The sequence below is a fragment of the Natator depressus genome, chromosome 5 (assembly GCF_965152275.1).
Source record: "Natator depressus isolate rNatDep1 chromosome 5, rNatDep2.hap1, whole genome shotgun sequence".
Taxonomy (NCBI): Eukaryota; Metazoa; Chordata; order Testudines; family Cheloniidae; genus Natator; species Natator depressus.
The window spans coordinates 75,591,036-75,612,169 of NC_134238.1; the positions used below are offsets into that span (position 1 = coordinate 75,591,036).

General features: G+C 40.3%; 1 long non-coding RNA gene across 1 annotated transcript; it reads left to right on the forward strand.

Annotated features, from left to right (window-relative positions):
* Positions 1-704: 704 nt before the first annotated feature.
* On the forward strand, positions 705-5,453 carry LOC141988200 (uncharacterized). The gene is made up of 3 exons (XR_012639695.1): positions 705-859; positions 1,087-1,255; positions 5,345-5,453. It is a non-coding gene; the product is annotated as an uncharacterized LOC141988200 (long non-coding RNA).
* Positions 5,454-21,134: the final 15,681 nt, after the last annotated feature.

Here is a 21,134-nt window from a genome sequence, read left to right on the forward strand (position 1 = left end):
CATATTCTTCGGGCTCTTCTATTATCAAATACCTAAAAACATAAAAGGGATGACAACATATTTAGGGTCCTTAATTTTTCTAAATTTCCAGAAGTATGTTTGCGTATATACGCTTTTGAACCCTAAATCAGCAAACAAATGCATCAGACTTTTGAAATGCACAAGTTCTATAAATTTTTGGTTGAAATGGGTCTTACATATAGTGATTTGCCCAAATTCCACTCATGATTGTGTTTAATTTTGTACAGGAAAAGAAGAAAATGGACCACTGAAAAATACTTATTCCTCCAGTTCACTGAGTGCTTCCCAGTACAGCTATTTGTCACTACCAAGATATTTTAGTGCACATGTTGCTTGCATGCTTTTCAAAATGTGGTTAATAAATGTGTCATTATGCAAATGTTTACTATTATCGTTAAAGACTAAATTTATCTCAATTATGTTGCTTCTCTCCCAACTGCTTGCAAAAATACATACGCTATCCATCTGCTTAATAGGTGAATAAATGTCACAGTGGTGTTTTCTGTTGATGGTGGTACCATAGGTGTCTCTCCAGTTATTATTTCTGTTTCCTTAGTTATTTTGGGTACTAAAACATTTTTCTATGAAGTTGGGAATGTTCTTAATATTTTCTCTGTGTGTACCTCAGTTTTCCCTATGTGTTACTTACTCAGGTATTTAGGTGATGGGGGAAAAGGGTGTTTGATCATTGCAGAGCCCTAGAGGGCAGGTGTGACTGCCAGCTGACTGCTCAGGCACAGAGAATTGCTGACCATCTTCTATCTTGGCAACTGGTACCTGGGGCCCATCCCCTGCAAGAATCAGCAGATGCTGGAGAACAAAGAAGGGTGCAGATCAGGTAACCCTTTTGCCTGGGAAAGTGACAAAGGACAGAGGAGGAGCAACAGGGATGTTGGAGGCTGGGCTGCTGGAAGCAACTCAGTCTCTTGGTTTGGGACTCAGGAGGGAGGGCCCAGGGCCATGGATACCCTAGGATGGATTTTGCTGAATGTTTCTGATTTCTCTGCTAGCAAGATCTGTTCTACATTGTGCATCCATCGACTAATAAACCCTTCTGTTTTACAGTGCTGGCTGAGTCACTGCTGACTGAGAAGTTGAGCTGCATGGCCCCTTTGGGGCATTTAAGGCTTCCCAAGGTATCCCATCCAAATGGACTCACGGCAGGAGGCTCACTGTGTGAACAGGGGTGCTGAATGCTCCAAGGTCAGACCCAGGAAGCATGGAAGCTGAGCAGGTGAGAGGGTGCCCTGAGGGCAGTCATACTGCTCTAGGGACTTCATTCAGAGTGATTCCAGAGCACTGAGACTGTGACTCTGTGACAGAAGTTACACACATTCTGACTTAAAAAAGTCTAATCTGCCTGCCATGTAGTTGTGTATCATAAGGAATTGCACAGTGGCATATGCTCCTTATTAAACTATCTCACCCATATGTATTAAAGGGCTAGTGACCTGGAGCTACTTTTAAAGTCATGAGCTCTCTCATTTTTAGGCTCCCAATTAAGAGTGAGCCTAAAATAATCTGCCAAAAAACATAGCACAGAACTAAATGAAAACTGTTGTAAACAACAGAACTGCCCAGTGATGACTACACAATATAGCGTCACAGCACCATGACCTAATGTTCAACCTAGACTTTCGCTTTTAGGGCAAGGTATACATAAGCTGACATTCAAGCCAGAGAATTTGAGGAAGTAAACACAGGGCATGAAAACTTTTAAATTATTATCTGCTCTTATGCATTTAAAAAGGGAGAAAGGGTTGAAGGGGAGCATGCTTCCAGTCCTGTTTAAACGTGAGGTGCCAGTTCAGTAATGGCCCTTGGAAACAAGTGGCCTCCTCCCAGATGCCCCCTTGTGGTAGCCCTTCAAGTGGTCTCTCATGGGTAACCCAAAGGACTCTAATTAAATGAGATTCCCTGCTGGGGCCACTTTATTGCAAAAACCTTATGCAAATAGTCTAACACAGAAGTCCCAGAACCTAGTCCATATCACTCCAATGTATATAGTCCTGTTCTCACCATACCCCAGCATAGCTTCCATCAAAGCTAGGCTCCTTATCAGTCCCTCTGCCAGGATGGCCCTGCCAGCCCTTCCTTCTGGGGTCCAACCCTGCTCTTCCCATCAGGAACTCCACAGACTCTGTTGGGATTATCTTTGACAGGGGAGCATCCCCCACTGTCCTGGCCCTCTTGCTGTTTCTCTGGGTCTCTAGCAAGGAGACATCAGTATGTAAGGCCGTCCACAGCTACCCTTCCTTCTGCCATCGCTGGCCCTTGATTCCAGCTCTCTGACTTAAAGCTGGCAAGTATTTTCCTCTCTGCTGCTGCTCCTCCTGCCTGCAGCCCTCTCCAGCCCTCAGTCTCTGGCTTGGGGATGCCAGCCAGCAAACGCCTTGTATGGCTCCCCTGCCTTCTTCAGCCATTTTTATTTTTTCCTTGTGGCCCTGGTAAAAATTCTCTTTTTTTTATTTTAAAATGACCTGGTTTACCAGAGTTTATTTCATAAATCTCTCACACTTTTACAATGACACACAGACATCTCTCAAGCACTTCATGTACTTAGTGGGAAGCAATGTCCAAATTAAGATCAACAAAAGAAAATATGCTACCAGATAACTAGAACTAGCCAGTAGAGCCCTGCATGGGACTATTGTTGGATCCCACTCCCACTATTATGGCAGTGAGTTCCTGAGAACTTGTGGGATCCCAGTCTCACTGCAGGGCTCTAGAAGAATCCTCTTTCTTGAATTCCCAAAATCCCCTATGGAACAGGTGTCCCAGGCCCTTACCTTCCACTGAAACCAAAGCAAACTAGGAGCATATAACACATGACATGATCAGGCCCCAACTGGGTTTAAGTAAAAACCATGTCTTGCATTTGACTTTTTAATATGCACCTTGTTCCTATAGTGACCTTCATAGAGTTCAATAGAGTCATACAGATGGATCTCCGATAACCATGGCCTCTCTTCTCTCCCATTGATGTACAGTAGCAGTATTCATTAGACCTCTTCTATGCCAGAGGCATAACCTTGTTCTCAAATTGCAGTTTGATATTGAGAAAGGAGATATGATCCCAGAATGAATTTTATATTCAGAAGAGAATTCAGGAGATGGAATATTGTTTTTTAGGCCCCTTTCTTATTTAGAAGAGAAGTGACTGCACAATAATGCACTTTTCCCTCAGAGTTTACTAAGATCCTAATCTGCAGGAAATTTTAGGAAACATTACAGGGTCCAGTCCTGCTCCCACTGAACTCAATGACATAACCCTAGTTAACGTCAATAGGAACAGGCTTAGATCTATATGGTATTTTTATAACGCAGATGTCCATAAATTCCTACAGAATCTCACAGAACTAGAGATTCACTCTTTTCATGATCTTCAGTCATTGTAGCTATTTCTGTATGTCCCACTCCCTCCCCCTCAGTCATATCACAGGGTTAATCAGTTATTGGATTACCGCAACAATCCATTAAAAGCCCGGACAGACCCTGCTATGAAAGGACATCTGATCACATAACATTACACAACTAATTCTTGATCTAGTAAACCAATGATGAACAGATCAAGAAAAGCTAAATAGAAATGTTAAATGCAACAGTGCAGCCATTTATCACCAACCCCTGCATAAAGCAAATATAGTGCTACTAACACTCTGGCAATCCATTATGCCTGACTTTGTTTAAAAAAAAAATAAATAAAAAAATTACTTGCTACTACTGAAAGAGGAAAATAAAATCCAATGTATACAGCAACCCTCATTAACATGAAATCCTTGGGGCACAAGAAAGAGCAAGAACATGATAAAAAGAGGGTTGAAAAAGCATGTACAGCATTTCTTTTATTATTCCTGTGTATTTCTATTTCATTCCTTGCTTTCTTTAACAAAATAGTGAGATGGGGCATTCAAGGCCAGGCATATTAATTGATGGTAGGTTTAAAAAGGAAAATAAGGAAGTTTGAAGTTTTTCTCAGTATATATTAAAGATAAAATTTAGCTTAGCAACAAAGATGACTTTTATATAAAGAGCTTTTTTATTTCCACCTCCTTGTTAATAGAGAAATATTCCTGTCTATTTATGTATCCAGCTAAACCAGCTCAATGGTCAAAATATTTATTTGAAATGGAAAAACTTCTTTAACTGCACCAAAGTACCAATGAAATTGAAAATGGTGCAAGAGAATTTTTTTTTACATGAACAGCTTACGTATTCCAAATGAAAGTTATAAATACAAAGTGAAATTCAAAAGAAATGCCTAGCGAGAGGCTGAGTAACTGGGGGGAGTGGGAAATTAGGCTTTTTCTGTATTTATAGCAACTAAAATTCTCATTTGTAATGGAATAAAAAAAAGTAACATTTTTCATGTTCATTGGGCCAGAAAAAGTGTGTGTCTGAGTCTATAGCTGAGTGTTTAGGGCATGCAACTGGGATGTAGGACTCCAAGTTTAATTCCCTGACCTAATGACTGTTTATCTCATGAAGTGGAATGGCTTCAACAGGAGCCAAGGAGAAAGCCCCATCCTAGAATATCCCATCATCCAGTGGGGCTAGGGTGCTCTTCTGAGACGTAGGAGATGTGAGTTCAAATCCTTCCTCCAAATCAGAGAGAGATTTGACCCCAGATTCTTCTGGGAATACCTACAGATTGGGCCCTGCAGGTAAGATAGGTAGGGGAATGACTAGTCTGAGGATCCCACGGGGGTTAGGAGTGAGTTAGGCACTGGGCATCAGGACTTAGATGGCCACTGGCAGACTTTAAGGCACCTAGGGAACTTTAGTACTGGAAACTTAAATGTCATGGGAATTTAGGCACCTAAAGGGTTAAATGGCAGCTGCGCAGGGGTTTTGAGGATCTAAACTTTGGACTTAAAACTATGTCTACACTGCCCTTTTGTCAGTATAATGTATGTTGCTCAGTGGTGTGACTAAACGCCCCTCTGAGTGAAATAAGTTACACTGACGGAAGTACCAGTGTGAACAGCGCTGTCGGGGGAGATGCTCTCCCACCAATCTAGCTACCGCTTCTTGTTGGAGGTGGTTTAATTATGTCGATGGGAGAGCTCTCCCCCATCAGCACAGAGCAGCTACAGGAGATCTTACAGCGGAATAATTCAACAAAGAATTGAACAAGTAAGGCCATGTTTTGAGTACTGTCCGTGTGCCATTTTGGAAACCTCAGGCCAAATTCTGCTCTTATTTACTGTTATGTCAATCCAAAATAATTTTAACTGATGTTAGATTTGCACTGGAGTGACAGAGAACAGAAACTGACTCCTAATTTTCTTCTTCTCTCTCCATACCTCTGTTCCCTTAAAAGTAAGAAGTAACAGAAATAAGAAGGATGCAGAAGAAACTAAGATAAATTGCACGGAAAAGGCAAAGTAAGGGCCAATACAATTTATGCAAAGACTCCATATAAAGGAAAAAGATGGCATTCTTTGGAAAAAATGATTGAGCTGCAACCAAACTGAAGCCTGAAAATTCTAAAGGGAAATAAGATTGCAGACAATTTATGTCTCGGTGTTTTTCTTCTTCCTTGTGTAGCAATGCCACTGGATTATGATGGCATAGTATTTAGTGCATCTCTAGTGTATGCTTTTTAAGTAGTGAATTTGGGTGTAAAGCATTTGAGTTGACCCTGGCAGGTAATCTAATGTATAGGTTATGCAAATGACAAAGTTTTTTTTTTTTTCTCATTACAGGCAACTACTGTCTTTTGATTTTAGTATACATTATACATCTAAAGAAGTGGTGCTTATAACAAGGACCAAGTTATATTTAGATCAGTGTTCTAGTCCAAGACCAAATCACTAAGCGAGGGCATCAAAAAGTATTTACAACTTAACACCCCAAAATCTCATAAGCTTTTCTCAAGAGATTTCAAATCAACATGGTGAAAATCTCAGGCAATCAACTATTCTTGGGATATCTGCCATCTCAAACTGAAATCTGCAAGATTGTATTTGAGAGATTTTTTTCTCGATCAGAATGCGAACCAAAATACAATAAATATCTACTTTTGGATATGATTCAGGAAAAAAAAAAAACAAAAAAACCATTAGTGGCAAGTTAGGATCTGGTGAATGACATCTGATCCCACCCCCCCTCTGAACCTTGCTGGGGTTTGTATTTGAGCTTTCATTCTGGCTCTTCCCTATTGTACATACTTCTTTTATCTTACTATCATATGCAAGGGAGGTGTGCTTTAGATGCTATAAATAACAATGCACCACATCTCCCAGTAGTCCTTAATGGTGCTATGTGATTGCAAAGCTAAAACTACTAATTTAAATTTCACCTCCTCTCCCCCCTCATCTTTGATACATCTGCTTTGCTTTAATACCCAAACAGTATGACTACTTCAGAACCAGTACAATACAGAAGCTCCAAACAATCATCATTCTCTTTCCATGTAATTAAAATAAATTCACCTGCAGAACAAATGATAATGAAACCTGCTTGCTCAAATTAGCATTTTATTAAATGAAGGAAGAATTATTGATATGCTGCATTGCCCCATCACAACTTCAGGGAGCTGATGTAAAGGTGAGGGGAAATGGGATGCAGTTAATAGCTGATGCTTCCTTTACACTGATTATTTTGACCCCGAGGCACAGAAACTAAAAGCATTTGCCATACAAAACACAGACATCTGGTTTTCTCATTCCAGAAAGCATATTCTAAGCAGCAGGGCACCAGATACAGATTTCAGACATATTTCTGAAACAACGAGAAAGTCTAAAAGAAGTGTTTGTGTCATTTTGAAAGGGGCACAAATCATGATGATGCAATAAACTCTCCAATAGAGGACACTGCTAGCAGTGCTCATCCTGACTAGGGACTTCAAACAGCTGAGGTCAGGCACTTCCCCCCCACCCCAGAACTTTTGATGTAAAACAAACCAAGCTAAAACAACTCAGTTTCTTATCAATAAAGAAAAAACAATGAAATATAAAATTAAAGGTAAATCTAATGTAAAGGGGAGGTGTAGCAGGTTGATACTCACCGGCACCGCGCCTACTGCTGGTCATCTGGGAATTAGCTGTTTTCCAGCCTCGGAGCACCCTTTGCTGGCCACTGTCTCGCCTGCCTCAGGCCCCGTGTCCCTCCCAGATCCCGGTGACCCTTTCCCTTGGGGTTCTGCCCACAGCAGTACTCCCACACTCTGGGTCTCCCCTTCCAGGGGAACCTCCAACCCTCTATACCCACACCTTGCCTCAGTGGCTACTGCCAGTCATCATCTAGCCCCTTTCTCAAGGGGAAGACTTCAGTCCATAATGGCACTCATCACTGGCAAGGTGGTTGGACCAGCTGCTTCTGCCTGTCCCCAGGCTACACCTCTGCAGCCCCAGAACCTTTTCAGGCCTCAAACAAGGCCTCAGCCTGGGGAATTGCCAGGCTTGAGCTCCCCAGCACTTATCTGCATCAGGTACCCTCTGTTCCCAGGCAGCTAGGCCCTTCTCACTCCAAGGCTGGAGTGAGTCTCTGACCCAGCTCCTATCCTAGCCCTTTTATCAGGGCCTGCTGTGGCTGCTTCCCCAATCAGCCTACCTTTTCTCCCAGGAGCAGGATATCTGCCCCGCTACCTGAGGGAAGGAAGGAAGGATAGTTTAGAGGATCTAATGTACAATGTGTATTTTTCCACTGAGCCCAGGTCAGCTTTCCGAGATACTCTAAGAATACATGACATCAGTGGAAGCTCCATAGTTGTAGATAAATGTAGAAATGGACTACGTGGGCCACATTCTGATCTCGGTCACACTAGCATAAATTCACAGCAATAGGTTAGTGGAACTGAATATGGAATCATGCCTGAAAGATTTAACACTATTCATTGTTAAATAATAAGAACTGGTTACTGGTGGCCACTGGTTAGGAAGTTTGAGAGGATTTTTGTGTTACTTTGGAGAAAATATTGAAAAGTAGGTCAGGTATCACAAATGTAACTAATCAAGGAAAGGGATCAACTATTTTAGATAGAGGTAAACTTAGGTGTTCACAACTACTATTTACTGGTGGCCTAAAAGTCTTTGTAAAGGTGACCTGTCTCTGTGGATGTTATTCTTCTGCAGACATTACAGGCAATTTAATAACCTTTAAATACATTTTGATTATGCATATCCTTTACAGAAGTACAAATTAAGGATCAATTTTTGGCCAGCCCTTCCCTGAACACACCAGGTATGTCTGGGGGAGGGAGGCCTCCTGCACAGGAGCCAGCCACAGTTTCCGACCCCTGCATTACCCTGTTTCCTATCGGCTCGGCCCAGCACAGCTGCCCACCAGCAGAGAGGACCATGTGCTGCACCCTAAGGATACGTGCAACTTGCATTTCTTCCTTCACACCTGTGAGCCAGGAGGCATTGCACCTTCCTGAGACACAATGGTGCCTGTGCTCCTAATGGGTAGTGCAGCTCAGCCCTGCCACTAGTGTGAAAATTAAATTCCACAATCTGAATGTCAAAGGTTTTTTGGGGTGGACAGATTATAAATATAGTTATTTTATAATAAAAGAGCATTGAGGCAGCTGATTTTGGAGACCATCCCCTTCTTTGCCCTAAAATTTGAAAGGACTTTACAAATAGACAAAAAGAAAAAGGCTATTACAAATGGAAAAATAAAAAAAAAAATAGGTTTACACCTTGGCCATATGAACTTTAACAGCTACCCTTTAGCTTACAAAGGGCCAGATCGTGCATTTCTTGCCCACTCAAACTTGGATCATTTTCAGTCGAAATGTTGGTGCCCAAGTAATTTCATGAGCAGGCCTCCTAGCCCTTAAAAATCACATGCTACTTAGTGCATGCAAAATTAAAAAACAGTAAATACAAAAGGCAATATAGAGCAGAAAATGTTTTAATAAGAAAAGCCAATAATACTAAAAGTTAATGCCGCGTGTCTGAAACAGCATGGGGGGGCGTGTGGGTGTGTGTGTGGGGGTGAGAGAAAGAGAGAGACAGACCCTGTTAAGAAAGAAAAACAAGATGGGCTTCAGTTAAAAACCAGATCCAGTGGCCTATTCTAAGTTAGATTTTTTTGTTAGGCTACCAAAGGTGGTAAATGAGAAACACCATTATAAATTAATCTTTCAACAGATGTTGTCTGAAACAAAATTATTGTGATTGTACAAGAACAAAGTCTAGGAACTAAATAGGTAACATTTTCTCACTTGAAAGTATGAAAATATAATCACTATAAAAAGAAAGCACTTTTTATAGCAATGGTTTAACAGAAAAGCTGATAATAGTGATCCTACAGCATTAAGGGCTATTGGTGTAGAATACTGTAGTACGGTTTATAGCGAATGCTGAAGATGAAAAGAAATCAAAACATTTTAGTGGAATGTATACTTGAGGCTATTTTTTAAAAACAGAACAGCTCTTCTACACCAAAAAAGGTGAGAAAGCACAAAGAAAAAAAACATAAAAGCACTCAGGAGAAAAAAAAAAGCTACAACCTTTATATAATATGTTTCAGAGTAGCAGCCGTGTTAGTCTGTATCCGTAAAAAGAAAAGGAGTATTTGTGGCATCTGAGAGACTAACCAATTTATTTGAGCATAAGCTTTCGTGAGCTACAACTCACTTCATCAGATGCATACAGTGGAAAATACAGTTGGGAGATTTTATATACATAGAGAACATGAAACAATGGGTGTTACCATACAGACTGTAACAAGAGTGACCAGGAAAGGTGAGCTATTACCAGCAGGAGAGCCGGGGGGGGGGGGGGAGGGAGGAACCTTTTGTAGTGATAATCAAGGTGGGCCATTTCCAGCATTTTACAAGAACAGTAGGAGAGGAAATAAACAAGGGGAAAAAAAGTTTTACTTTGTGTAATGGCACATCCACTCCCAGTCTCTATTCAAGCCTAAGTTAATTGTATACAGTTTGCAAATTAATTCCAATTCAGCAGTCTCTCGGAGTGTGTTTTTGAAGTTTTTGTTGTTGAAGAATTGCCACTTTTAGGTCTGTAATCGAGTGACCAAAGAGATGGAAGTGTTCTCCGACTGGAGTTTGAATGTTATAATTCTTGACGTCTGATTTGTGTCCATTTATTCTTTTACGTAGAGGCTGTCCAGTTTGGCCAATGTACACGGCAGAGGGGGATTGCTGGCACACAATGGCATATATCACATTGGTAGATGCGCAGGTGAATGAGCCTCTGATAGTGTGGCTGATGTGATTAGGCCCTATGATGGTGTCCCCTGAATAGATATATGGACACAGTTGGCAACGGGCTCTGTTGCAAGGATAGGTTCCTGGGTTAGTGGTTCTGTTGTGTGGTGTGTGGTTGCTGGTGAGTATTTGCTTCAGGTTGGGGGGCTGTCTGTAAGCAAGGACTGGCCTGTCTCCCAAGATCTGTGAGAGTGATGGGTCGTCCTTCTGGATAGGTTGTAGATCCTTGATGATGCGTTGGAGAGGTTTTAGTCGGGGGCAGAAGGTGATGGCTAGTGGCGTTCTGTTATTTTCTTTGTTGGGCCTGTCCTGTAGTAGGTGACTTCTGGGTACTCTTCTGGCTCTGTCAATCTGTTTCTTCACTTCAGCAGGTGGGTATTGTAGTTGTAAGAACGGTTGATAGAGATCTTGTAGGTGTCTGTCTTGGTCTGAGGGGCTGGAACAAATGCAGTTGTATTGTAGAGCGTGGCTGTAGACAATGGATCATGTGGTGTGGTCTGGATGAAAGCTGGAGGCATGTAGGTAAGTATAGTGGTCAGTAGGTTTCTGGTATAGAAGTTAAAAATAAATAGTTTTTAATTTTGAATATCCGCAGCCTCCAAAAGAGGAATGCAGGAGCTGGCAGCAGCAGAACATATAGTACTCCAGTGATTAGAATCCTGCACAGATACAAAATTTGTATCCTCAACCAATCTGTGATCTGCAAACGTGATCCATGGATATCCACAGATTTGCAGGGCTCTACCAATGAGGTTCTTTTAAAAACAATGTGGTAGGGTTTTCAAGAGGGATCAACACTGGCCTAATTCACAGCTATTGAAGTCCTATTGCTTTTGGAACAAAAATTAAACTCCCCAGAACTTAAAAATTATTGAGTTGAAATTCTTCTGTCTTTTAGGGATTTATCAGCCTATGAATAAAATGCATATGCCCATCCACCCCTATTATCCATCAATGCACTGATGGAAAGCTAGATCGCTTGGGATGCTTTCTGGGTGAAGAAAAACAACAAATTGTCATTACTTGATGGGGTCCAAACAAAATAATAGTTGCTATACCACAGACTGTACAATGCCATAATTATTTCCTATTCAGAATGCACAGGCAAATATTGGATCACCTCAAATCCTGTGGCGTGATAAGCTTATAAATGTTCAGTTTTTAATAGTGGCCACTGTAAAAAGTGCTGCTTTAAGTGTGTGTCATTTCTCTCTCTGCATCCTCAATTGTGAAGCTGCTCAACTTCTTTCGGCTTTAGTATGGAGGCTAATGCACATATCTATGAATGGATGTTACTTCTACCTGGCTAAACATAATGAGGTAAGGTAATGACAAAAACAAACCTGAAGAAATAAGATCAATGTGTGGTGGTGTGAGCAAAGAAGTGGTCTTCAAAACTACTGATGGATGAAGAGAGAAACCCAGAGAGAAACTGTGTAGAGTACTTGAAGCTTGGGAAGTAACTTTTCTTGTGGTACTTTGACAACCTACACAGCATCTAATCAATAATTATTATTTCTTTATATTGTTATGCTGCATTTTACACAAACATAAAATCAGGCAGGAGGTCTCCAATTTGTGGCTCCATCCTTTGAGGAACTTGACTTGAACAATATCTGCCTTACATCTATCAGACATCTGACTTCATCTTTTAGAAGTTATTATTATAATGACTTAACCCGTGTGTAGGGTGCTTTAAATAGCAAATAAAAACACAGTGAACTCCTGGGTACACTGAAGTCAATGGGAGCTTTGCCATTGACTTTAGTGTGGACAAGATATCCCCTAATAGTCTCTGCTTCAAAGACATTACTATCTAAACTGATCATGCCAAGACAGGGTACTGGGAGAGGTAACAACCAAGGAAGGAAGGAATACATTTGAAGACAAATCTGATTCAGCTATGTATCATACCAGGGCTGACACATCTTAACTGTGTGGTCATATACTATTTCCCACCCCCACAGGACTCCTGCCTTGTTCAGTGCATAGAATGGACCAGCTTTGGGGATGAAGCAGCGTTGTGTATTGAATGAGGCTGTTTGTAGGACCCCTGCTTCATTTGTTGCAGAAGTTGGAAGGTTGCAGTGAATGTTACAAGGGATTGCAGGAAAAGAAAATATGATCTTATGGTTAAGAAAGTTATTTCGGTTAACAAAGAGAACATTGTGACTTGATAAGTTAATAAATACCTATATGGGGCTCTTCAATATAGCAGACAAAGGTTTTATGAGATTCAATGGCTGGAAGTTAAAGCTCAACAAATTCAGATTGGAAATAAGGAGCATATTTTTAACATTGCAAAAAGAAAAGGAGGACTTGTGGCACCTTAGAGACTAACCAATTTATTTGAGCATGAGCTTTCGTGAGCTACAGCTCACTTCGTCGGATGCATCCGACGAAGTGAGCTGTAGCTCACGAAAGCTCATGCTCAAATAAATTGGTTAGTCTCTAAGGTGCCACAAGTCCTCCTTTTCTTTTTGCAAATACAGACTAACACGGCTGTTACTCTGAAACCATTTTTAACATTGAGGATAATTAACCACTGGAAATATTTACCAAGTGTTGTGGTGAATTTTTCAGCACTGGCAATTTTTAAATCAAGATTGGATTCCCCCCCCCCCTTATAAAATATGCTCTATTTCAATCAGAAACTATTTTGGGGGAAATTCTATGGCCTGTGTTGTGCAGGAGGTCAGACTAGATTATCAAAATGGTCCCTTCTGATGGCCCAATCTATGAATGCTGCCTCAGGGCACTGGTTTCTATCCCTGCCTCTTCCACAGAGTTCTGTGTGATAGTAGGCATGTGTTTAACTAAAATTTTCACAGGTGGTCATTAATGATGTGTTTCCCATTTTCATGTGTTTCACATTTCCAATGTGAAGCATCTGGGGCCAGATTTGCAGAAGTGCTAATCACAACTGCAACTGAAGTCAACTGAGCTGTGATTTGAACTACAAAAGTCCTATAAAAATACAAATTACTCCGAAAAAAATCAGGTCCTTGGTGTCTCAAGCTGGACACCCAAATTAGTAGACTTTAGACACTTTTAGCCTTAATTTCTATATGCCTCAGTTCCCCTGATGTTGAATGTGGATAATAACTCTGTCTCACCTCAGAGGGGTATTGTGAAGATTAATTTATTTGTAGAAAACACCACAAGGAAATTAAGAATGCTGTTTTCAGAGCAAGGTTGTTATGAAGATAGATAAATTAATTAATATTTGTGAAGCACTATAGAAACTTCCATGAGGAAATTACTAATTTTGTATTCAGGTATACACAAGAGGCAGAGCTACTGCAAAGAATTGTCTTGCTGGCATTTGTGAACTTTTGAGTATTTGACTTCGCATTCTTAACATTCTTTTAACAGATTTTTTTGGATTTAATATTCTGTATAACAATGAATTCTGAGCTACATCAGGACTACCCTAAAGTTGCTGTGCAAGGAGGTAGAGGGATTAATAAGCTACACGCTGTGTGGCTATTTTTGAGCTTCATGGATCTTGTCTCTGAATATGGGGAGAGGGAGGGCAGAGACGTACATTTGATTCAAGTCCATGCCATCCAGGAAAGCTGGACTGGCACAACATGGGGAAGTAAGGTGCACGCTATAACGGGCTGCAGTAACTTACTTGTCTTCACCCACCCCCAGAACAGTTTCCAGAACTCCTATTGTGGAAGCACAACTACACACCATTCCTTACACAGAGCTGAACTTAAAGGATCAGTCTAGTCCTCTGCAAATACATTTTGGCACTTACATTCTTCTACCCAGTTCCTTAGCTTCAGTAGTACTTTCTTTTGTACTGAATAATCTTTTGCAACTGGTAAGTGAGAATGTGCTTAGAAGTAGTGACAACTGGTTGAAAAAAGCGGGGGGGGGGGGGGGGTAGAATCACTAAATATTTTCCTTTTTATTTATTTGTGGGCATTGAGATTTTAAAATTTGAAAAAAATTCAACCAGCTCTAATAATCAGTAACTATATTTGGAATCACAAAATTCACTCACTGACAATTGGGTAAAGAGTTTTGAAATGCATTTATGTGAACAAGATTGCATCAAATAAAACATTTTTTTACTGGGGAAAAAAATAGTTCTAATCACTTGAAGCCCAATTTTGACACCCTTAACACTACTGGTTAGTACTTCTCTCTGCAAATAATCCCATTCATTTCACTGGGACTACTCATGCTGTCAGGTACTAAAGATGAGAGAGCATCAGAATTAAGCCCATGATTTTAGTTCAGAACAATGAGCCCGATTCTCTTTTCACATCTGACAGTGCAAACCAGAGGTTAATTACTGCACTGAAGTCAATGCAGTCTTACCATGTATAAAAGCAGGTGTAAGTGAAAGGAGACTCCAGAGCCAATATTACAATGCTTTGTATGGAATTAAGGGAGCATTAACTACAGCATAAATGACAAGTGGGAGACTAGCAGTCAGGCCACATTTTCAGCATTGTGCATGCTTCTAATCTGTTTATTACAAGATGGAAACTTGCACTTCAGACCATCACCTCCACTAGGCAGCTCACTAGCTTATACAATCTTTTGAAACACCTACGAGTTTCCAGTAAACATTGCATCAACCTCTTTAACACCATTTTGCGTTAGACAACTGATTTTATTGGTCTGTATGTGCTTCACATGTTTTACTGTATTAAAGAAAAAGAATAGTGTAAGAATGGATCCAAATAATACAAGGATCCAAAGATCTCAGGGATTTATAGTGATTAGAGAAGTAGGAGCAAAATTCTCCTTTCCAGTTCCCATAGAGGCCCAGTATTGCATATTCTCTGCTCTTCCATGCACAGTATTCACTCATATGAATAGAAGCTCTGAGCACCGACCAAGTACAGATTATTCACTGGGAATAAGAGAATCACAAGTGACTCAGAAAGGAGAATTTTTATCTCAAAGCGTTACAAAACAAAGAACAACTAGACTATTTCATGAAGACTACTACCAATCACAACACTATAGGACAAACTTCAGCCCAGGAAAGGACCAACAAGGCAGGTTAAATCAAATAATTTTACACGGGGCTCAGATCTGCTGGCTTTGCTCTCACACACCTTTAATTAGAGCATTTAGATTTCTAAAATAATGCATTTATCCTTTCATCTTGCGTACCTGTACGTTAAGAAATTTTACAAAGCAAACCAATAACTTATGGACTCTATCCACCTATCAAACCAACAAGATTAACAAGTATCAAACCCTACTGTCCAACTAGGGATTAGGAAAGATCTTCATTTTTTCCAGATGCAAAATTTACTTGAAATTATGTTAATTTAGTTTTGTGTGTTGTGATAATTCATAGTAGCTGCTGTACTTTGCACATGGTGACATTTAATTAGCACATTACTGTCTATACACTAAAAGCATAAATAATATCTTTCTTATTGTTGCCTCTAGTTATTTAAAACAGTCTTAACTGCTTCCTGTGAACCCAGTTTTGTAGCCTTAATTCAAGCTAAATTCCTATCAGATATTTGACAACAGGTTGGAAGAAATTATTTTAACATTTAGTGAGAAGATAGTGATCAGGTCAGGTTAGCAAACCCAATGGCAATTCTGCCCAAGTAAGGGCTGCAGGACTGGGGCCATAGGCAATACTTAAAAGAAAATAAGAGCAGCAGTTCATTCGGTTTTTCCATTAGGGGCTAGCCTGTGGCTTTAGGCAGAGCTTTGTACTACCCGAAGAGTAGCCCTGATGGGCATTGTGTCATGGAGTCACCATTCTAAGTCACAATGCCTCCCCTGACTAGATGATCATAATGGTCCCTTCTGACCTTAAGGTCTATGATTCTGTGATTCCTCCTAACTCCTGCAAGTTCTATACCAGTAGTAAATTATTCCCCTCAGCAACGGCTTAGTTTGCTTGCCAGCAAATAGTGGTGGTGGAGCCAAGGCACAAATTATTCCCTACTTAAAGATCATTTTTAAGGTGCTAAAAAGTTTGTCATCATTACAGAATCCCCACTGAGTAACACACTAACAGAAATAGGGCAGGAATACTCTGGTGGCTTGAATCCCAAGCTTTACATTTCCTTTAATGCAGAAAGAAAAGCCACTTGATTTATTATAGCAGAAATAGGGGAAGTTAAGAGTCTAATTCAACCCTGGAATAAGAAAGTGCAACTCCCATTGACTGCAGTAGCAGATTTCACCTGCTTATGTCAGGCTGAACTTGACTCTAAATAGTTGATATTTATATTATTATTATCATAAGATCCGTTCACCATGAGCCAGATTGTGACTTTGAACTACACACCTGCACAGGGGAGTAATGGGGAGTAAGAATCTGCCCTTTGAGCCCGTCTGGGTTACCTGTACCTTAGGTCCCAGTCACAAGAGTAAAGGGGTGCCATGCACACACATGTCCAGAGAGTGGCCGAGAATGAGTAGAACCTTAATTCTGGCCCCTGCAATGCAGTAAGCACTATGGATGAGCCAATGATAGGGTGTCAATTTGCTGCTGGTGCAGACCCAAAGCAAATATTAACTCCCTCAAGTAAGGAGAAAGGAGGAATGTGCTTTAAAGGGATGTCTTTATGACTCAGTATCTCCTATGGCTACTTTTGAGTGCTTCAGCTTATGCACCACCCCTTAGTCAGGCTGTGATTAAGGTCACTATTTATTTATTCTTGTATTTTTTAATAAAAAAAATGCTCATCCAAGGTTCCAGGAGCCGGATTTTTAAAGGTATTTAGGTGCCTAATTCCCATTATACCTTTAAAATACAACCTAAATATAGCTTTAAAACTCTGACCCCAGGCACCGTAACATAAATTTAAAAAAAATCACACAATAAATACAATTAAATTAAGCCTCAACAGCACTGAAATCAGCTCCACAGGAACTTGGCAATCCAGCTAACCACCTACCCCTATAATCTGGGGAGCATACCCCCAGCCTTCTCCAAAGACGCAAGCAAACAGATTTATTTTGCAGCGCGTCAGGAAAGTCACCATATCAAGGGTATTTTGGACTAAGCAGGGAGCAAGTTCTAGAATCTTGGAGCCCTCTCAGAGAATGCTCTGCCAGCTGCCCCATGAAGTCATGTTGCATGAAAGTACTACATCTTGTTGTGGCAATGTACATGCCAGTATTGCAATATAATTGCCAGTTTTTACAGCTTTCATACTTTTCAAAGATGTAAATAGTATTACTGACAGCATAATCAAGGCTCTGTAGATATACCCCCACACAGATGACACCCCAAAATATTAAGTGAGTCCCACAAGTATGACATCTGAATTCTTAGTTCTTTATGCAAAAGGTGGGTGCACTCTTAAAGGACTGACCATATGCAGTGGTATATTCAATATAGTTTATGTAGCTTAATGTAGCATTATGGAAAATAGGCAGGCTGTTTGTAATGTCATCTAATAGTATGAGAAACACTGAAAATAATTATTCAGGTACAATCTGGCAGTGTTAAGACAGTGGCGGCTTCATTAATTGAGATCCCAAGACAGCTGAGTTTCCCAGTATCACTGCCTTAGCTCAAACAATTTCTTTCCCCCTCCATTTTGAAAAATGATTGATAATTTAGAGCTCTAGTCAGCAGAAATAGGATTTCACAGGTGCTAGCTCTGTAGGTTTCATGGTCCAGCAACTGCGAGGAGGGGATAAGCCAGATTCTGCTGACTTTTCTTTGGCCACATCTTTTATTGCTAAGCCATCTCACTTCTGTTTTGGTGAACATGCTGGGGAACATTAAATTATTGCTTCTTTTTAGCTTAGCGATGGCCCATAGATAGGGTTGCCCATTTGGGTTGGATGTATTCCTGGAGGTTTCATCACATGACAATCTTTAATTAAAGATTCATCTTTAATTCCTGGAGACTCCAGGACAATCCTGGAGGCTTGGCAACCTTCTTCATAGACCATGATGGTGACTGATATTATTAGGACATGAACTGAGAGTGAGATCAGGGAGCAGTAATAGATACTAGCAGTGATTACTCTGAGGTTCGCTAGAAACTCTATTTCCCTCAAGGCAACCCACTGGTTTTCTTAATGTCTGTAAGGGTTATGCTAACTGGAATGTATAGGTTCTAAATCAGAATATTCAAATCTCTCACAAAATACATCTATATGGGTTGAAAGTGAAAATCAGATTCTGACATTGTTACGCTGATGTAAATTTGGAGTGATTCCATTCTCTTTCTCTAGACTTATAGCCCATAGAAATGAGATCAGAATCTGACCCTGACCAATAGAGGGAAGATCATTTTCTTTTCATTTTGTTATTTGCCAAATGAGAGAGGAAAAAACACAAGCACTTCACTGAATAAAAATCTAATGCATAACCAGCAGTCTTTAGAAATGGCACTGAGGTAAAAGATTATGGGGGAGCTCCTCACCCTCACTCCAAATCTTTCCCTTTCCACTGGTCAAAGGAGAGGAAAGCCTCAGTTCCAGCCAGAGCACAAGAGAGTAAGTCTTCTGAGGACCCCCTCACAAGCCATGGCATAGGGAAGTGTCAGGAGAGGGGGCACACACAGCACTCGAGGTCGGCTGACATAGGAAATTCTAGGAAGATTGACACAAAACGTTTTACACATGTCCCCGCAGTTATCTAAGTTATGCCAGGGGCCTCTCCAGCCCTCAGAGCAGCCCTGGATTGAAGATGCACAGAACAGAATTTCACTCTATATCTGCCCCCGACTGCCCTATGTGGTGAGGCAATGTTTCCCTTTGGTTTTATGATAAAAGAGAAACTATTAAACAAATTTCTCTTCTCTCCTTTTATTTATACTGTTATTTACTAGATGCACGCAGCTTGGCCATCAGCTGTTCTGAGGGTCTTGGATAATAAAAGCATCAAATGACAATGATGCATGGTTGGCCGCTAATGTTCCATGATACTTAACAGAAACCCTTCTCTTCAAACCCTAATAACTAGGGTGACCAGATGTCCAGTTTTTAAAGGGACAGTCCTGTTTTTTGGGACTTTCTTATATAGGCGCCTATTACCCCCTACCCCCGTCCTGTTTTTTCACAGTTGCTATTTAACTAGTATGGAGTAGCAGGGTGAGGGCAGGTGATATCATCATACAACTATTTTATTCCACAGAACAAATATAAATTTAATATGCCAGCAGGCTAATCTTCCCAATCCATAGGGAGATTACTGCTAAATTCAGATGGTGTCAGAACCCTAACTAAGAATTTCTTGAGTTTCTAGCATCTATATAGGGTTTAAAACAATTTTTTGGTTTTATTTGAGAATATATGGCCCTCTAAAATAATGCATTTATCCTAACAATTTTTTCCCTCTAAGATTATATTGTAGCAATTTTCAACTTTCCTAAAAATAGGTAGGGGCTACATTAAGCATGCCTTAGACTAAACCTAATTTTTTGTGGCCGAATATTAAAAAAAAAGGGGGGGTGACTTTGTATATGGTACTCCAAGCATATTATGAGAGTATGGAAGAACTCTAGAACTTTAGCAGAGTGGGTAATAGAAAACATGGTGCCATTTTCTCAGTCTCTTAGAAATAATTATTGGTGGTTGCCTCACTGTTACTCTGAACCATGTTATTCCTTTTATGTGGCTTATTAGATAACGGTACCTTATGTATGATGATGAAGTCCACAAGATAAAGAGCATATGGTACTGAAAATACAAATGCAAAACTTCAGAGAAGACAATAAAATTACTAGTTGGCTGCAAGTAACACAAAATGAGCCCACTATATCTTGGTTGTCAAAGTTCTTCATAACCACCTTGATCCAATAAGTATAGAAAATGCTTACAATTCTGTGTTTTCAGAGGAATGTCAGATATGATGTTTAAGCCTAATAGCATTTTAATTCTTCTGCAGCTTCTTAAGAAAGTGTCTAATCTTTTTCAATCTGAAATGAAGTTATATTATGTGCTTTGCAACTCTCCTGTGCAAGCTTCACAGATTTTATATCATCTACTAAATCTCCTGATTATTGGATTTAGCAGATGTCTACATTTTCAATCAATTATGGTAGACAGGTCTCTTTTTTGAATTATCTTAAGGTGTCCATTATTGCATGACCTTTTGCCTCTACTGAATGGATAAACATAAAAGATTTCAGCATTATTATCCAAAAAGGAAAGAGACTTATTATCTGAGCTGACCACCATAAAGCACACTCCAGTAATGCAGCTACTGCCACTAGATATGAATTAATCCTCAAAAGATCTAGGTGCTGAGCCAGGGCTGTGCTCAGCTACTTTGAGTTTCCACTGAAGCAAACCAGTCTTAAACCTAACTGTTCTGGCCACCGGAAGAACTCTACTGTGCACGGAGGGTCCTCTAGAGGTGTAGAGCCACCATAGTTCCTGCTGTGCCTTCTATTTGTGGATGAAAGCATAGGGAGTGTGACTACAAGGAAGTGCATGGCCAGGGTTTCTATGTGTCCTACGATTCCTGACTGCTTGGGGTCCTTGGCAACTGGCACAGACTAGAGCAGCTTTTAAGCTCCAGGGGAGAGTCTGATGCAGAGCAGCCACAGGATCAGAGAGCAACAGTAGACCCCTTTGTACCCCACTTTTAGCTTTAAAGCAAACATATTTTTCTAAGCCTGGTATGCCATTTTGCCCATGTAAAAACAGAGCAATACACCCTGAACTTTGGAAAAGTTTCCATCTAGATCCAGATCTGAACTTCACAAAGAAATGCCAAGATCTCGACACCCTTGAACTTGGATCTATCCAAAATAAAATTGTGTGCCTTGAGCAGACACAAAAACTTTGGAAAAAAAGGAATGTTAGAAGGTGTAGGAGAAGTACTACTTTACAAGTAGCATTATGTTTATAGGTGGAGGAGAAGGAACTTTACAGAGAGGAGGATGAAAATGGCTGACGTTTAAAACTTGATATGGATGTAAGGCATAATCCAACTCCCATTAAAGCCACTACCATGGTTTTA